This window comes from Athene noctua, chromosome 1 (genome assembly GCF_965140245.1).
Source record: "Athene noctua chromosome 1, bAthNoc1.hap1.1, whole genome shotgun sequence".
Lineage (NCBI taxonomy): Eukaryota > Metazoa > Chordata > Aves > Strigiformes > Strigidae > Athene > Athene noctua.
This window is the reverse complement of record NC_134037.1, coordinates 224,808,372-224,827,461: the sequence shown is the minus strand read 5'-3', so window position 1 is coordinate 224,827,461 and position 19,090 is coordinate 224,808,372. Positions and strand designations below refer to the sequence as shown.

The 19,090-nt window shown below is 35.5% G+C and overlaps 1 long non-coding RNA gene across 1 annotated transcript; it reads right to left on the bottom strand.

The window, feature by feature from the left end:
* Positions 1-601: 601 nt before the first annotated feature.
* On the bottom strand, positions 602-17,805 carry LOC141973072 (uncharacterized). The gene is made up of 4 exons (XR_012635477.1): positions 17,714-17,805; positions 17,486-17,576; positions 12,602-12,660; positions 602-969 (listed from the first exon to the last, which is right to left on the bottom strand). It is a non-coding gene; the product is annotated as an uncharacterized LOC141973072 (long non-coding RNA).
* Between the last annotated feature and the right edge of the window lie 1,285 nt (positions 17,806-19,090).

The following is a 19,090-nucleotide window of genomic DNA, read 5'->3' as shown; positions in this document are numbered from 1 at the left end:
GAAAAGAACACATGAAATATCATAAATAATCCTCTTCATCACTGCCTAATTCAAATATTGAAAACATTCTCTGGGCAATTAATTTCAATTTAAAAAAAAAATATTTGAAGCTTATTCTTTATTTCAAACCAACTGGAAGTTATCTGCTCATTATGACAGTGACAGGCTGTGGGATGAGGTGCCTAGCATTTCACTGTCGAGATTTCTCCAGTTAAATGTTTTACACTTGACATGCAAACATCCTGCCTGAATGTGATCTCTTTCTGAAGCTGTAACTATCCATGCATATAATTATTTTTTATGAGACCATTGCTACTAATTTAAGACTGTAACTTCACTGTATTGTCTTATAGTGCATCCAAATAATAGTGTAATTTTGTAAATTAATAATAAATACATTTCTATATACACATATATTCTTGTATATATAAGAAATACACGATACTGAAAACTTGTACTCAGAATTTGTTCTTATAACCTTACAGCTCAGTTTCTCATTTTCCACTCAAAAGCTGGTTTGACCCAAACCCCACAGGCATAATGAGATTATGTGGTATTAAGGACTTCACAATCTAGAAATTACTAAGCTTTTTGAGATTGTGAAGCCACTAATACCAAATGAGGAGTTGAATTTATCAAAACCTAAGCAGACTGTTTTGAATTAACACCTTTCGCTAAATGCACTGTTCCAGTAAATATGTAAGAGTTCACTGTCTTGTGGGCTAAAATCAAGTGTGGTTTAGAAGGTCTGTTTTCCCCTTGTAGAATAAAAATATAAAATAGACCCTGTTAATAAGTCTTTTTGAGAGCTCTGAAATAAAATTGTTCTTTGAAGAGTACAGGCAGATCTTTCTTTAGACGGCAGCAGGCAGGGAACATTGCTTCTTTTTATTTATTTTCTTCTACATTCTTCAAAAGATGTCTCATTTTCATGAGATCATGAGTGTCCAACAGCAAGTATGGATTCCACTAGAAAGAGAAGTAGAATATAACTTTAAAAATGTAGATATGCTCAAGGTTCATATTTATGTTCAAGGACAATCTTGACAGTCTCTTTCTCAGCATTAACAAAACCAGATATTCTTAGAAAGAAATTTGTTTCATCCTAAGGTAAATGCTTAGAATAAACATACGGTTAAAATGGTCTTCCTCCTCTCCATTAAATTAAAATTATTCTAGCTTGAGAAGCTCCACTCTCACACTGACAGTATCTAGAACTCAGACTTTCCAGTAGTGAATACTGAGACAATTAATGTCTTGTATGGGACAAATCATTGGCAATTTAATGTCCACTGGCTTTCATGTGATCAACTTTAAACATCTGGCACAAGTTGGAAGTTTTCTACCAATCCTTTCTTTTTAACAACAAGAAAATTGTATGTATCTATGTCCCTAAGCTCTCTAATATATTTTGTTAGGGAATTACTTCATCTTCTTCTCTTCAGCTTGTTCATTGCTGTTCTCAAATATTTCTTCAATGTACGGAAGATATTATGCTCTTGTTTCCAAGAATAAACTTTCGTGCCTCCTTGAAGTAGACACCTTCCTGAGAACCTCCCAAAACAGTAAGGCCAATTAGATGACCTGTGATAAGCACAGGTGAAGATAGTGTATTATCTTTTTACTTTGAAAAAGTTCTGTGATAGTATCTTAGTTATCATGTCAAAGGGGTGATTAACAGGGTTAAAATTATCTCTGAAATTGTCTTTATTTTTACTCTAGAAAACATGTAAGGCAAGCAATTCCTCATTTTTACACATAAAGGGGCACCTAAATTACTTTTTCAATTTGGATCAGGAATACTATTCTGAAGCAAATCTGATTATCTCTGTTTGAGATGCTTTGGTTTCTACTGTAGATGGTTTTTGAAATGCCATGGACTGGAATTCTTTCAGAAACAGTACATGCTGCAAAAGTTTACTTAATGCTCCTCAACCACAAAGAGTCATTTATCTCTTCAGAAGAGACAAAAGCCACACTGGAGAAACATACATAATGTAGGTACCAGGTCATTTGCATCACTTGTTCTATCTTTAAATTTGGTTCTATTCCTCCACAACATGTAATAAATTTACAAGAAAATGTTAAGTGTTGAAAATTAAGAGGCATGAATCTTAGCCAAAATGTTTCATTTCTTCCTCTATAAAAACCAGTTTTTCCAGATTTACAATTTATGATAAATTATAATAAACTAATTGATAGAAGATCTGGCATATTAATAGATTACATTATTTGTCACCTACACCATATTTCATTGTAATGGCTTTATAAATTAAGTATACATTACATTATCACTGCTTTAAATAAAAAGGAAGTTAGAAAGATTAACAATTTCATCTAGAGTTGCAGTGTATGGTGACTAGGCATCTACGATTTCTTTTAAATGTAAATGAAACAACAACAAAATAGAAATAAATAAGGATAACAGTAAACAAAGCTCTTTTTTTAAAGGGAAAAAATTTAAATCTTAAGGAGTTGTTTACTGAAGTCATGCAAATATAAACTTTAAGAGGCTAGTGTAGTTTTCCTTCACATATCTAAATGATACTTGATTCAAAAAACAACCAATTTAAGAAAACGTGACTATGCATCTGCATTATAATTATGGAGTCATAGAAGTTTTTGCAGCACTCTCTATAATGAATTTTTTTTTTTTTTTAATTACCAAGAAGTATTATTATTCAAGAAATATTGTAGATCCAAAAATTACCTGGGTGGACATTTGCCTAGGAAGGAACTGAAAAATAGCTGACCTTGTAACAGAATGCAATGCTTGCCTACAACCTGAGTGATAACATAATGTATCAAGTTGCTTTGAAGATTATAGCAACTGAGAAGAAATGTTAATTGAAGGGCGACCAGTTAGGGCAGGCATAAGAAAATGTATGAATGGAAGAATCTAATTCTATGTAGCAACTGTACGCTTACAAAATGCAACTGGAAAGTGTAAGAGGTGGAAGAAAACTCTATATCTAACAACATAACAGTGAATGTAACATGAAGTAACAGCACCAGGCAGTGAAGACAAGACAAAACAAGAACCGCACTGTCCTACACTGCCTCCTAAGGCCTGGTCAAATGTCACGGAACCATAGTTCTGTGTGTTTGTTATAGATGTTAAGCTAATTTGACATATCCTTTAGGCCACACACTGGGTGACTGGTGTCACGGTGTATGAATCTATATGTCTTGTGAAGTAGTGTAGTAAGTCAAAACACCTCACTCCTTTCAGTGATGGAATTTCCTTGCACACCTCTGTTAAGAAGCTGCTGGAGGGTGGATCAAAAGTGTTCCCTTAATCTGCTGTTGCAGCTCGTGAGTACCAGTGGCCTTCTTTGTGCAGCAATGTCACCCACAGCTGCCTTCGTCCCAGTTGTCACCACTCTCATCTACCCTGTGAACAGTGGGATGAGATGCCCACCACATTTTGGGGGCAGGCAGGGAGAATTGCATTTCTCATGAGACTGCACAACAGCTCACAGAAAGTCAGAATAAACTGAAGAGTGTTTCCACTGTTTGTACATGTCTTTATATCTAAAGATAAATAAACAACCTACTGTCATCAGCTTGTCTTTCTACATTTTCAGATGAGAACTCTGGTTCTGTCTTCTGAGAAAAAAAAAAAAAAAATCTGTACAAAAAGGCCACTCTGAACTCGTTGATATCAAAACCATGGATCATTCACTGAGGTAGATATTCAGCCATGTAAATGTAGCTTTTCCTTTCTCCAGCATGAAATAATACTCTTAGATTCAAAGGTCCTAAGATGAGCCTTTTTTTATCTGCTGTGTTCAACAGAATCGTTGCCCATACATGGAATACCTATGCGCCATTACAGTATTTCTATTAACAGTATCCCTTTCCTTTCACAAAATACAAGAAATAAGATTCCTAATGATCTTTCTAGTCTCTTCCCCTATCAACAGCCATCTGATTTCTAGGTATATTTTTACCTCTCTGATCAGTCAAAATTCATGGCCTTGTTGGCTGTCTCTCTAAGTGAGAGAAACTAATAGAGTTGCGAGGTCTCTTTCATTAATTCTCTCTACAAGGAGTATACAGTTTTCTTTTACCTCAACAAAAAGTAATCAAACCATATAGTTTCTCTTTCCCACATCCTGTATCCTACTCTAGAGTCCAGATTTAACCGTAAAGTTTCCTTCTTAGGGAAGATCATATTGCCATTGATATTCTGTAACTTCATTCTTTTGTATCAGTCTGTGCTGTTTGCTTTTGCATTTCTCTTTTTCAGACCCTCTGAGTTCTATTCATGCACAGCTTCCATCCACTTGTTTTAAAGTCCAAAATGTTTATGTGAGTTTTTGTCTGAAGTGATGAAACAGTGGTTCTTCTGTGGTATCTATTACATCATAAAGCAGCCTGTTTGTCTGCAATTTCTTTCAGGAAAGTGACCTGTTCTTATAATCACCTGTCATGAATCAATGTAACAAAATCCTTTATCTGATTTGTCATCGAGCTGTTAGATCTTTATCTATTATCACAAAATCATCATCTAGTTTGGAAAAAACCTTGAAGATCATCTAGTACAAGATATTAGCAGAGGTATGGTTTTAATTCTCCATGTGGAATGCATTTCAAGTTATCCTTTTTGTTGTTTCTTTTTTCAAGGTCATCTCATTCTTCCCAGGAGACATTCAGGTGCTCCTATTGCTTTGTACATTTCAAGACTTTCTGTCATTATAAAATGTCATTAGCATCAACTATGTCACTGTCATTAAGCCAGGTATTAAAGATTAGACACAAAATTAATCCATTGAGTACTCCAGTAGTAATCTTCCTATCATAAGATAAAGCTTTATGAAACGTACAATTCTTGTACTAACCTCCACCTTAAATGAAAATTTCCCATGGGGTACCATATCAAGTGTTGTAAAGAAGTCAAGATAGATTAGATCTACCACAACTCTTGCTTATAAAAGCAGTTATTTTATTAAAGAAAATATTATATCAGTCTAATATAATCTGTCTTTGTTAATGCCTTGCTTCAATTTATCCATTTTACATTCGCTTCTATTTATTTATTACTTCCTTCATAATTTCTTCCACTGATTGTGCCCTCCCATTGAGGTTAGACTGGTGGTTCTGTAGTCGTCCAGCTTGACTTTTATGCTGTTTTTAATTATAGTCATTGAAGTCCACTCCTGTAAACTGAAAGGGTGTGTTGGGTGTAAATGGCAAGTGGACTCCAGGGGCAGACTTTGTGAGAAGAGACAAGGGTCTGCCCTGTGCTAGACACAACCAGTCCCAGCTGCTCCAGCTGACCCACCGCAGAACACAGCTGAACACATCAGCAAAGATGGTTGTGCCTGTGTGAAAACATATTTAAGAAAGGGCAAAAAAACAGCGGACAGAGAAAAGAGGAGGGAACAGAAGAGGAAATGAGGGAATAACAAGGTCAGAGAAGGTAGTCCATGGCAGAGTAACTACACATCTGAAGGGGCTATGGCCTTGGAGAACCTGCGCTGAAGCATATGTAAAGGACGAGAAACAAGGAGCAGCAGAGAAAAAACACATTGTACAGACCCTGACCTCTTGTACTATTTGTTGTCTCACTGAAGGGACTGAGTGTAACTTGTGGTGATAAAAAGACAGGATAACATGTGCCTGAAAGGAAATACTGAAGTGGAAAAAAGAAAGAGGGAAGAAGGACAGGAATTTGGAGTGAAATAGAGTTTGGGAAAGAGGGAAGAGAGGTATTTTAATATTTGTCACTTTTGTTTCTGTGGTCTGAACGGTAATCGAGTCTGACAACTCATCAAGGAAGGTTTATTGGGGCTGTAAGAAAGACGAGCAACAACATGCCCTTATGGCAACTCACCCAACCACTGATAGCAAACACCAGATCATAAATGATGTTGTGGCTCCGGCAGACTGCTGGCATCACTTGGTGTCCAGGTCACTTGGCAATGACTGTGCCTTACCTTTCAAATGCAGGTAAGACTCATGCCACCCCTTGATTCCACCAGTGGTAGTGTGATTTGAGAGACTTACCACTTACATGGATAACGTGGGCAGCATCTTGCCAACGCTGTTGATGTCAGTCAGGAGGCAAAGTATCAGTTTCTCAATATGCAAAGAGACAATAAATTGTCAGTTTTCAATAAATGAAGTTAAATTCCTCAAGTCAAGTCTGTTTTGCCCATGATAGTGCTTGACAAGTCATATTCCTGTCTTTGCTTAAACTCACAAGTTTTCTCATTCTTTTTCTTTCCTAATTTCTCCCTCTGACCCACCAGGGCAGAGAGAGGCTGTGGGGGTCCTTAACTGCTGGCTGAGGCCAACATAGCACACAGATTTATTAAGAATATTGGCTGTCATCAGACCCACAATTCAACCCATTCGTTCTTTTCAGAACTGGTGAGACAGATCTGATAACTACAAAAATTTTTAGGAAAAAAGCTAATAAAGTGACAAATACTAACTTAAGTGAAATATTGTTAAAGTGTTCACAGAAAAGAGACATGAAGTCAAACATTAAAATAACATGAAACTAAAAATGATTTGCAGTGCAACTACACAGATTGGTTCTTGCAAAACTTATTGAAAAGGTATAACATATACATGAAAACAGTTAACATTTTTTTGTTTGTTTGTTGGCTGGCTTTTTATTTTTGTTTCTCAAATGAATACGGGCTTTACAACAAATGCAAATATTTAAATACATTCTGGATACATGAACACACACTATTTTATTTTTTTTTTTCACATTAAGAAAATTACATAAGCCAATGTGTTGAAGCTCAGCTTGGCAAAGAAAGAGATAGGTTAGGGAATGTGCAAATAATATTTACTGGAGGGACAAGATATTTTTGGAAAAACAGCTGCTAAGTGCATCAAAAATGTAGTTTGGGACTCTCTTTAACATGATCCCAACAGCATGATTTTGTTGACTTACAATGTACTGTCGGGATTACACAAATATTTCTTTAATTTATTTTCCCTCTTTGCATATTCCCTTTATGCTCATTAATTGCCCTAGAAGGGCTGAGTAATAGAGACTTCACTTCTTTTCAAGAGCACACATGTTTAGCCAGATGCTGAACTTTGAAAGGAAATTAAAATGTTTTCCAATGAATAATCTGATGGATCTTAAAGCCTGAAAGAATCAGCTCAGACTTCCACGGAGAACAACATACCCCTTCCCTTTACAGAAAACCAAAACAAGGTTTAATGACACATGTAGTTTCATCCAGCAAGGCAGTTGCTATGGTTAACATCCAGGAAAGACAGGCTGGAATGACAACTGTGTCTAGACTTAATTTTGATGTGAACTATGGATTTGGTCTTAGGTCCTTAACTCTTAAGAATTAAATCTAATACCTCACTGAGGCACATGGGCCTCCCATATGAAATCATACTGGTTTCAGCTGGAAGGGAGTTATTTTTCTCATAGCAGCCCCTATAGTGCTATGTTTTGCATTTGTGATCAAAACAGTGTTGATAACACACCAATGTTTTAACTGTTTTTGACCAGTGCTTAGACAACATCAAAGCTTTCTCCATTTTTCACTCTGCCCCACAGTGAGTAGGTTGTGGGAGGGACAAGAGTCTAGGAGGGAATGCAGCTGGGACAGCTGACCCAAATTGACCAAAAGGATATTCCACACTATGTAATGTCATGCTCATCAATAAAACTGGGAGGAAGTTCGCCAAAGGTTGCCATTGCTTGAGTACTGGCTGAGCATTGGGTTAACTGGTGAATGATTGCTTTTGTATCACTTGTTTTTCTTTGTTTTGCTGGGTGGTGGTTGTTTTTCTGTTTTGTTTTGGTTTTGTTTTACTTATTAAACTGTCTTCATCTCAACCTATGAGTTTTCTCACTTCTGCTCTTCCAATTTTCTCCCCCATCCCACTGGGAGGAGTGAACAAACAGCTGTGTGGGGCTAGCTGAGGTGCCTCCTGGTGTTAACCCACATCAGAGATGAACACCAGAACTACTTTATTCCATTTCATAGTTTCAGCATAAAGTGATGATGCATACCCAGGTTTAGACCTGTATGGAGATGAAACATGGCTTTGTCAGGCATCTCTAGCTGGGAATTACAAATACTGAAGAATGGGGTACTCATATATATCAAGTTTTCCTTTACTGCCTTTGCCAGAGGATTTATTTGTAAACTCAGTACGTCCTTCCTTTGTATTATTATAATTTAAAATCATGTTAAAAATTCTGCTAAAAATACAAATAATTTTTGAGCATGTATGTGAAGTTGTATGCAACGTTTCACTATTAAACCATATTGATGAAAAGCCATGTGTCTAAAATTACACATAATCACAGATTATTATTTTTTGAACTCTGATGTTTAGAATAAAAGGACCTTCCATTTTATTTTTGCCTGATAGATTCTGTGTTACTTCATCATAAGTCTGATGGATAATCATTAAAAAAGTTTTGGTTTTCTTATGGTTACTTTATAATAACAATGTTTAACCTACAAAAAGTTCACTGCTTTATGTTAATTGCAAATTTACAGAATTAACAGTATCTTCTGAGTTCTGGCTTGTGAAACACAATCTATACTTCCTTCATTATATAGGATAATGAAACAAAGAAATAAATTAATATTCTTTTTCTAATTTGAAAAATTCTACTGTCAAAAAGCCTGTCATAAAACATTACCAAAAGATTAAAGCAATCTGGACAAGGTATAGGAAGTGTAAAACAGAGGTTAATAGAGGTTAACATTCCCCTATTTGGTCCATTATCTCAATTGCTGATGTTCAATCATTTCTTTATAGTTAATGAATAAACAACATCTTCCAATCCCAAGGGCTCAGAGAGGAAATCATCCATGCATGCTAGGTATATCAAAGTGGATGAAAATACACAGGTGAATAACATGTAAGAATTAGCCCAATGGTATATACAGTACCATTCTAATTCCTCTCTAGCAAGTACAAAAGAATGATAACAATCTTTTTGCTATAGCTAAGGATTCATCTTACTTTCTTTGGTAGAAGTTATGCAGTCTTGACATGTACACTTGAGCTGTACCTGAAAATTATTTCCCAGTCCTTCTAATTTCTAAATTATTTCCCAATCCTTCTAATTTCTAAATAAATCTGTTTTCAGCTACATTGGAAAAAGAGGACAACAAGGCCTGCATTTGAAAAGCCAAAATAGGAAAACATTGAGTATGACAGACAGATAAACCATCAAAATCATACCCATGAGTGGGAGAAAAAGGGGTCCCAGCAGTGTGTTTGGCTTTATGCTCCATCAAAAGATGCTGCAGGGGCAGCAACAGAGCTGCTTCCCAAGCACTATCTTCTGCTGTTGATGGAAAAAACAAGTATGCTTCTTCACCAGGAGAATAAAATTTTTGTTGTTTCTTTGTCCATTTCCTCATTGTTAACAAAAGAGATCATTCAAGATTATACAAACAATATGTAAGGGGTTGGGAAACTCAAAGACAGATACATTTTCCTTTTAAGTTAACTTGCCAGGTAGAAAACAGATACCCTTCCTCCCTGCCTTGTCTTAATGACAGGCACACATTTTCAGGGTTTGCAGGGCATTACTGGATGCAGATGCATGGGCTGTAGAGCCTTGTTAAATCATTACTGAGCTTGAAACTGTGATCATTCCAGAACAAAATTCTGCAGCTACTTTGTGATGTGCACAATGAAAGCTCTTCTAGAGCAACAGGGATTAATAGCTGAAAGACCTGGCACATCCTCTCTTCATCTTTCTTTCAGTTTAATGTGATTGCCCCTCCTTCATTCAAAGGGAATGATGAGAGGCAGTCCAGATTTGTGGTCTCTGTGAAGTTGTCTGTCTTAATAAGAGGATATATTTAAAGAAGGAATTTAATGAGAATTTCATACTCTTTACTGAAATTTTCCATGAAAATACATAGAAGAACGTTTTGAGTTGACACACTTTATTTTACCCTATTTGTAGCTTACAAAACAGTTTTATTACTCAGATCTGGAGGAATATACCTTTATTTAATTATAATGTCTTATTAGCTAACAGTCTCTCCCTTTATTTTATGTCTTTTATTGCTGTACACTGCTCTGTAGGTGTCAAGACCATATCTGACATAACACAGTATACTTTTTTACTCCATCTCTATCTTTAAATTGTAATATTAATTAAATAGGCAATACCTCTAAATCTTTGGATTTCAGAAAATAACACTACAAATTATTTAAATGGCAGATGATAACTGCATAACTTTAGGACAGTTAGTCTGACATCTAGTATTGGCACATTAATGAAATGCTCATACCCAGCACAACTGATAAAGAATTAAAAGAATATAATTAGTCCCTGCCAATTTGATTTAACAGAAAGTACGCCTTGCCAAAATACTTAGATTAATTCTCCAAGCAGATTGGAACATTAGATGATAAAGGAACTTTATTCTTTTATTTGAGAAGTGCTAAACAGTACTCTCTTTCAAAAAATAAAACTATAGAATAAAGGTAACACTTAGATTAAAATAATTGAGAAATAGATGAATGACTTATCAGAAGTGATTATCCATGTAAATCACCATCACATGGTGATGTTTCTAATAATATTCCTGAGATTTAAACTGTGACTAATACTGTATACTAATACATAATATATAATATAGGACCTCATATATTTGTTATATTAATATATTATTCCTATATTAATATTTGATATTAGTATAGTATATTCTATATGTTATGTGTATATATATAATACATACTGTGATCATAACTTTAATCACTAGCCTGAACATAAAAACAAAATCTCTGGTGGTAACATTTTCAAATTATACAAATGTCAGTATATAGTGATTAGAACAGAGGATTGTACTAGGGATCTGGATCTCACATTAACTTTTTTATCTGTTAAATAACACTCTATAGAAACAAAACTGTTAGCACATAATTATTCACTTCATAACTTGACAGAACAGGACAGAGTCTCCTCTTTCTCAGTATTTCTGAGGAAGTGTTAAGGATCATAGTGGCCAGATACCTGTACATCTCTGTATAGCATTCTGCAACTATGATGTAGTAAAAAAATAAAAAAGATTACTGTAAACTTTGACATAATAAATTGAGGGACTATGGAGTAGAAACTTGGGAACGTGGAAAAGGATTTTACTATTTCTTTCATATAGTGTTACTGTTAGTACTGAAATATTGCTCAGTCTTCTAATAACGACCGTTTTAGAGCTGTTAAATCATAAAAGGTTTAAAAAAAATCACAAAATTGTTTAAAAACAGATGACAATGAAAGACTCAGTGGATATCTGTATTATTTTTTGGATATTACTGTGAGTGTCTTCAAGGTGTCCTGCTTATGCTCCGTACAGAAAACAACTCTGGAAGTGTAGCCAAGTGCTGTTCAGCGCTGTTCTCCAAATCTGGCACATGGGACACTGTATGACTGTGCATACTCTGTGGAGCAGATCTGGGCAAGAAAGCAAGTGTACCTTGCTCTCACAAATGAGAAGTTTTTTTCAGAGAGGCATAACTAAAAAGTAAGCCTATCCAGCATATGAAGACTGAGAAATTACTTGATTACTGATTATGTATTCCTTAGAAGAAAACACTAATTAATAAAGGTCTCTTTAGCTTAGAAGAGAAAGGAAAATCAAGTAAAAATCAATGGAAGATGAAGCCAGGACAATTTAATTTGGGCATAAGGAACAAATACCAAAGAATGAAGGTAATTAACCACTAGAACAACATTATTTCAGTCTAGTTAAATACAATACATTTTTAGTCAGACACAGTTATTAACTTTGATGCAATCTTTTATGAAGTCACCCCAAAGTAAAGGCAAAATAATACACAACAAGAGAGAAAAGCTGATCAGACAGTCCTAGTTAAACTTTTATACCATGATTTCATCTTTCAGTAATCTCAACTGAGTACTGTTTTTATCTGACCATTATTCACTGCTAAAATGAAAAACTTCTTAACAGAAGCACAGAATGTTTTCAGTTCATTTTACTTTGGTTTTGTTCTTTTCAGATCTTATAAACTCTGACAGCCTTTACAGAAATGTGTTCAGAAGATGTTCACAATAACACTCGTGGAAAAAATGCTACGTAATTGTTAGTATTTTCTTTAGAAAATCCATTTCCCCAGTTATAAGGGATTTATAATTCAGCTGCTGTAAACCTTATAATGATTCTGATTTTACATAGCTTAAATTGTTTTCCCTGGTTTTAGCATCAGGACAGTCAACATATTTTGAATCATATTCCAGTTTAAATACATAATTGTTTACAATTGTCATTTCATAGGTACATATCTTGTTTAAATGAATTTAAATTCTGTGAGGTTTATACAACTACATCCACTGAAACTGTGATCCTCAGTTCATCAGAAGGAGAAAATAGATGGTGGCCATACAAGCTCCCCCACGCTACATTTGCCAATAGGATAAAATAGGATATGGGATAAATTAAGCAACTATGCTTGATAGTCAGAGTAAGACTCAGATTTATGAGGTTAAACTCACTGCTAGACATGCTCTCTCTTGAGTCTGTTTTTTCAGTTTAATTAACATTGATTCTGTTTCACTGAAAATATATCATATGGGACACAACTGCAAGGAAACATGCACCCAGAATTACTGAACCTGATTCCTGGTGACCAGTGGGAGAAATTAACTTGTGTCCTCTCTTCTGAAACGGATATCTGTATTAAAGAAGACAATTTAAAGATTTACAGATACTAAATTTCGTACTAGTAATTCATCCTTTAAAACTCTGAAGAAAGTCACAATAAATAATCTGAAACGCGATCTGACCAATACATATTTTAACAACCATTTTCTTTCATGTGAATGGAAGAATGGTAGTTCCTATTTTGCTACCTGTAATCAGTAGATATTGTTTATATCAATTTTAATGGTTTGTCGTATTCAAAGAGCCTTGAAGGCTTTATAATTTATTATAAATTTGACTTTTTCAGAATTTATAAAGTTATATGGGAAAGGAATAACTAATGACTCAAATTTAATTAGACCTATAATAGCTAATTTTAAAAAATATTTAACACACTCTTTCAATTCTACTCTGCTTTTAGGGCTGCTGAGCATGTAGCACAACGAAATCAACGCAGTCCGATCTGCATGATTGGTTGTAACAAATATATTGACCAAGCTGTTCAGATATGAATGCACCTCTAGTGTTTGTGAATAATTTGTTTTCTGAATTTGTCTTTTCATACTTTTATATTTACCTAGTCCAAACAGTGCATGAGTGGAGGATGTTTTGTACAACCATAGAGAAATAATTCTACTCCCTTGATTTTACATTTCTGACATTATGTATATATAAAAAGAATTTATGGTACATAAAGATTGCTTTTGAGACATCTGAGTTCAAAACTTCCTTACGTGCTTTTTTTTAGTGACATTGAAGCTCTAATCAGCCCCAGAGTAAAACTTAAAAACTTGCATTTTAACCTCAGTCTTCTGCTGCAATATCTGTATTCTATGATGCCTTTAAGAAATCAAATTACTGTTTTAGGAAACAGTCAGAAAATTCTGATACACATGGCATTTCACTTCCATAAATTTACTCCACATTTAAAAGCCCCTTTCTCTTCCTCACATTACTAAAAGCTGTCTTTTATTATCAATATGTTATACTTTAGAAATTCTTGCCTTGAAAGAAATAATATCCTCACTTTCTCTTATGAGTCAGTAACTAAACTCAGATTAGAATTCACCATTCTGAGCTCCATAGTCTAAACAGTACCATCTTGTTATTTCTTCTAACAGTATTATGAAAAGATGAAGTGAGGCATAATATTTGAGACCTTCTGTCATTTTCAGTCTGTTGTTCATGAGATCCATTGCCTAAATTTTATTCTGTGGACTTCAAAACATTTTTTTCATGTGGGTATTTTCATACCATTCCTTCCAATTCTTCCAGTAACAGTCTGTTACATTTTCATCTGAAATGTTGACAGGCATCAGATATTTCTGCACATTCTCAAATCACCTTTCCATTATATCAGGCTAGTATAGCAAGCTAGACATAATTAATTTTTAAAACCTTTCCCCTCAAGTGAAATTTGGAAAAATCTTTCTTCAACTTTGTTATCCTTCTTTGCATCCTAATCAATTTGCTGATCATTAAGTGAAACTGGATGTGCACCACTGAGCATGATACTCTAGGGGTAGGAAAGCATGAAAGTTAAAGGACAGATATTATGTAACAGTGTAGCTTTGTAATATATATAATCTGAATGGCTGTTAGATATCTCAGAGAAGATAGGAAACCAATGAAATTATGGTTTTATTGACTTCTATGTCAAAACGTTCCCTAACTTCAGCAGGGCCAAAATATACCTGGTATAACACCTTGTAAAGATATCTAGAATGTATGGATCTGTCCTATCAGGTTACTATGATAAGGACTGTTCAGCATAAAAGACAAATACAAGAGATGTGAAGAGTAATAAATTAAGCACACACAGATATGCAAGCCCTAATAAATAGCACATAACAGAATTATCAGCTTAGTGAATGATATCCAAAATAACCAAAATGGCCATTCAGGTGCAGCACTGAAGAGATTTAACCAGACCTTTGTAACTGATATGAAAAACAGTCATGAATCACATAGGAAAGAATCATTGATACTAGATGTATGCATATTTTTATATATGTTTGTACATATATATATTTATGGAAATCAGAGCTAGCTGAGATGGAATGTTTAAAAATTTGACAAAAATATTCCAGTTTTAAGCTTTAAAAGTAAACCTTACTAAATCAGTTCATTAGCAACATGCAGTACTAACTCATTATTAATCATCACTACATATATTATGCTGTTAGTCTTTAACACTTAAATTAGCTGTTATTCAACACCACAGAGCAGTTGCTGCATAGTTAGCACTGAAGGCAGTGGTCCTTGGTGGCTCTCCAAGCTCAAGGTAATTAGGCTTGAGAGTTCTTTGGAAGGAAAAGACAAAACTGAAGCAGACTTGTCTTCCTTCTCCATGCTTTCTTTTCATACTTGGTATTTTCATGTTATTTGTGTCCCTCCCAAAAAGAGTTCTTGTCTGCTCTCAATGCTTTGTATCTTGTTTTTTGTTTTTTTTTTGTTTGTTTGTTTGTTTTTTTCCAGTCACTGTCCTTGTGTATTCAGGAAATAAACTGCCTATTTGCAGTCTTTCTCTCCTTTTTATTATTTCAGCGTCTACTAAATGCACCATGTCTTTCTTCAATCTTTTGTAGTCCTATTGGTCAAATACTGATGTAAAACATTTATGTACTGTGTGTGGCTATGTTATTATAGTGTTATAAAATACTTCTATACTGTTGTTGACTACACTGTTTCAGTATTCTTATTTTGAGGTTTAAAGCAAGATTTAATATTAATCCATTACTAGTTTCTGCTGGTCAGTATGCTTGTTGGGCCAAGCCCTGTGCTTTATCACCAGTCTGTCCTGTCTTTTTATTAAATGCTATTCTCATTTTCTGATCTATTACAGCAGGTCTTTGTTCTCTCACATAAAAACCTGTGCTCTATGCACATGATCTAGGTGGCTGGTTGTGTAAGCGAGTGATTGAGTATATGATCTCCTACTGATCTTCAGGTGGACTAGTCAGTGAATAGGGATACTGGAAGGATCCAAGACTGGAGTTGGAGACTGCCTAATTAGGGTCCACAGACAACGCATGTATTCTGGACAAACCTCAAATCTGGTCTGGGGTTTGAAGTAAGCATGGATATTTGTCCTGGTTCAGCTAGGATAGGGTTAAGCTTCCCAACAGAGAGAGAGGGGGAAGGGATCTCCAGCCGGGTTATTCATACCATGCTGGCGTCAGGTCCAGGGGCAGAATCTTTTTCACCTTGCTCTTTGGCGGGCTCGGTGGCGGGAATCCTTCGTCCGTAAACCAGCTACCGGTATTTCTCTGTATATCTTTTATCTTGTTCACTGTTATTATCATTGCTACTGTTGTTGTTCAGATTGTTCTATCACTCTGTTGTATTAAACTCCTTGTTACTTTAGCCCGGGTCTGTGCCTAACTTCCAGCCCGACCGGCCGCGGGTGGGAGAGGGGCAACGGCAACGTGCTCCCCGATTCCGGCAGGAATTAAACCTGCACAATATTCTACTGGTAAATTTCAGGCCTGATCAGCTATTATTCATGCTTATGTGGATACCAGGAAAGCATTGTTCTCTCTCTGGTTTTGTCTGTGTTGCTGATTGTGTTTGTTTCATATGTTTATTTTCATCTTGGGAATATTTTTCAGTGCCCAGGGAGAAAAAAAAAAAAAAAAAAACCCAAGGAAAAGGAAAAGGTCATTTACAGCTGACAAGGAATCTCAGTTATTGTAAATATTTATCTTAGAAAGGGATAAATAGTTTTTAAGAGTTTCCCATCTTCCTTTCTATGAGAGAGGAACCCTATACTGCTAGCTGAAATTGTTATGCATAGAGATAGAAAGTTCTGGAAAGTAAGATATATTTTCTTACTATAAGGAATTTAAGTGTAATTCTAGGGCCTAAATGCCAATTTAACTGAGATTTAATTAGTCTATTTATCACCTCATTTCTCAGTTCAATAGCCTATGTTTTTCAAAGTTATTCAATCACTATTGTAGCACATAGATATTTCTCAGCAACTATGTTTCCCTCCAAAAAACATAAACCAATGACTATTTAAACCCCAAACTGATACACAGCTTTAATGTTCTGACTGGAAGTGCTTCACTCAATTGCCTGCAGAGAAGCTCCTAGGGCCATCTGTTTATGCAACAGGTAACCAGGATATCTATGTGCGACTGGCAGACACAGCACCAAGAGTCCAGGAGGCTGGAGCATTGCTGGAGTGGTAGTTTCACACTAGCTCAGTTGTCATAGGATGTCTCAAAAACAACCAGGTAGTTCATTATTTTGGGGTAAGTGTATCAGTTCCTCACTGCCCCAGTTACTGGAAGGTATAGTCCCACAATGCAGTTTGTTAGGCACAAAGGCAACTTATATCCTCATCTTTCAAGGTCATGTGCGATTGTCATGACTTAAACTCAGCTGGCAGCCAATCGCCACGTAGCCAGACATTCATCTCCCCCCTCTCCCCTTCCCCGGTGAAATAGGGGAGGGACAAAAAGACAAAAATTCATAGGTTGCATATAAGAAAAAGAATTTACTCATAGTACCAAGAAACAACTGACATGTGAATCCAAAACAGGTAAAATGCAGCAGTGGCTTACTGAGCGTGGTGATAGGTACACACTGTATTAGTAATATTGTTTGTAAACTATATTTGATAGAAATCAGCACAACATTCAGATGGGTGTGAGATCTACCTCAGACTTTAGTGGCTACCTGCTGAGTAAACATCACCTATTATCTAGAACAGTACCTTTAAATTTCATTCCCTATAATTTTGTAAGATTAATTCATTTCTTCTCATAAGAAGGCAAGGGAAGAAATCAGGTCTAAAAAGTTGTAGGATTGCACCTGCAAAATGATAAAGATCATAAGGTTCTACATACTTGCTTCGAGGATGAGTTTTTTTAATGGGTGTGGAGGTTTGAACTCAGGCAGCAGCCAGACGCCATGTGGATTCACCTCTCCCTCCCCGCTCTGGTAAAATAGAGGAGAGACAAAAGAAGAGAATTCATGGGTTGAATAAAAAGAAAGAATTTACTAAATATAACAAGAGAACAAGGTAACAGTAGTGAATTCAAAAAGAAAACAGGTAAAATTCATCAGTGGCTTACCAAATGCAGAGACTGCACCCCCAGCGCGAACTTGAGAGAGACACGCCGAGAACGAGACCACCCACCTGGGCATGACATCACAGGGTATGAAATACTCCAATGAAAATTAACTCCATCCTGTTCAAAACTAGGACAATGGGACAGTGGGTTTTATGCTTCATTAACATAATGAAATCATAATTAATTATCATTATTTCAGTTCAGTTCATTAAAACAGTAAACTTTTGTTTCTGTACATGTTCAAGCACTGAGCAGCTTAATTAATTTTAAGGCTCATAGTTATGCTTTAGAATGCTAAAAAGTAGGCCAAAATTGGGTCTACTTTCACAGCAATCTGATACTATAGAGGCTGCCTCTACGTGGATCCACCAACCCAACATTCATTGCTGCAGCGATTTGTCATTCTAGGAGCTAACTTAGTCACGAAGCCCTGCTCAACAAGACAGCAAAGAACTATTTTAGCTAATAATTCAGCTCATAGAGTGTCTCAGCTTGCAAATAGGAGAAAAAAAACCCACAAAAATTTAATTTTTTTCCCTGCATAAGGAAATTGTATCTTCTAGGAGATAGACTCACAATCAACCTTTCAAGTATCTTGGGATAAATCAATAAATAAATAACTTACATTTCTTCCTCCTTACAAGTGATTTCCTTTCCATTAAATTCATTATGTACCTGTTCATCAGAAAGAGTGAACATAATCCTTAAATCAAATTGTTGGGAACTGTTCACGTTTAGCATATGGGTAGATTTATTAACTACATTTTTATTCTAAATTAAGCAAAATTAATATAATATTTCATGAAGATACTAGACTAAAACTAAAATTAAGGAGATAATATACTTCAGGGTTGGGGTTTTTTTAATGCTTGTGTGCCACCATTTTAAATAACAACACCATTGCTAGTGCACATGAGTATTAGAACAGGATACATTATACTTGCTTCTGTTGCATCCCTCTTTTATTCGGCCAGCAAATATTTTATTTATGCATATAATCCAGTTCTAACAGCAAAGAATGACAGTTTGCTCTTCCAAAATTTACTGTAGCCTAAAGGTTATGGCACTGCTGAGAGAGTGCCTCACCCACTGGCAGAGGAAGACATAGGCACTGTTCTCATTATCCCCATGTCATTTATTTGTGTAAAGATCCTTACAAATATAACACAGTGCTAGCCCCATTCTCTGATAACCCTTAAGGATATTCCTCATACAACAGTGTCTTCCTGAACCCTTATAATTGCCCTAGGAAATACTGAAACACACACACACATACATGGTAGTGTAAGGGTGTCAATTTGAGACAGAGGAAGCATTTTTAGAATAATCGAGGTAGTTTAGTGGGGCTTTTTTTGCTGTGTACAATATTTGAGACAT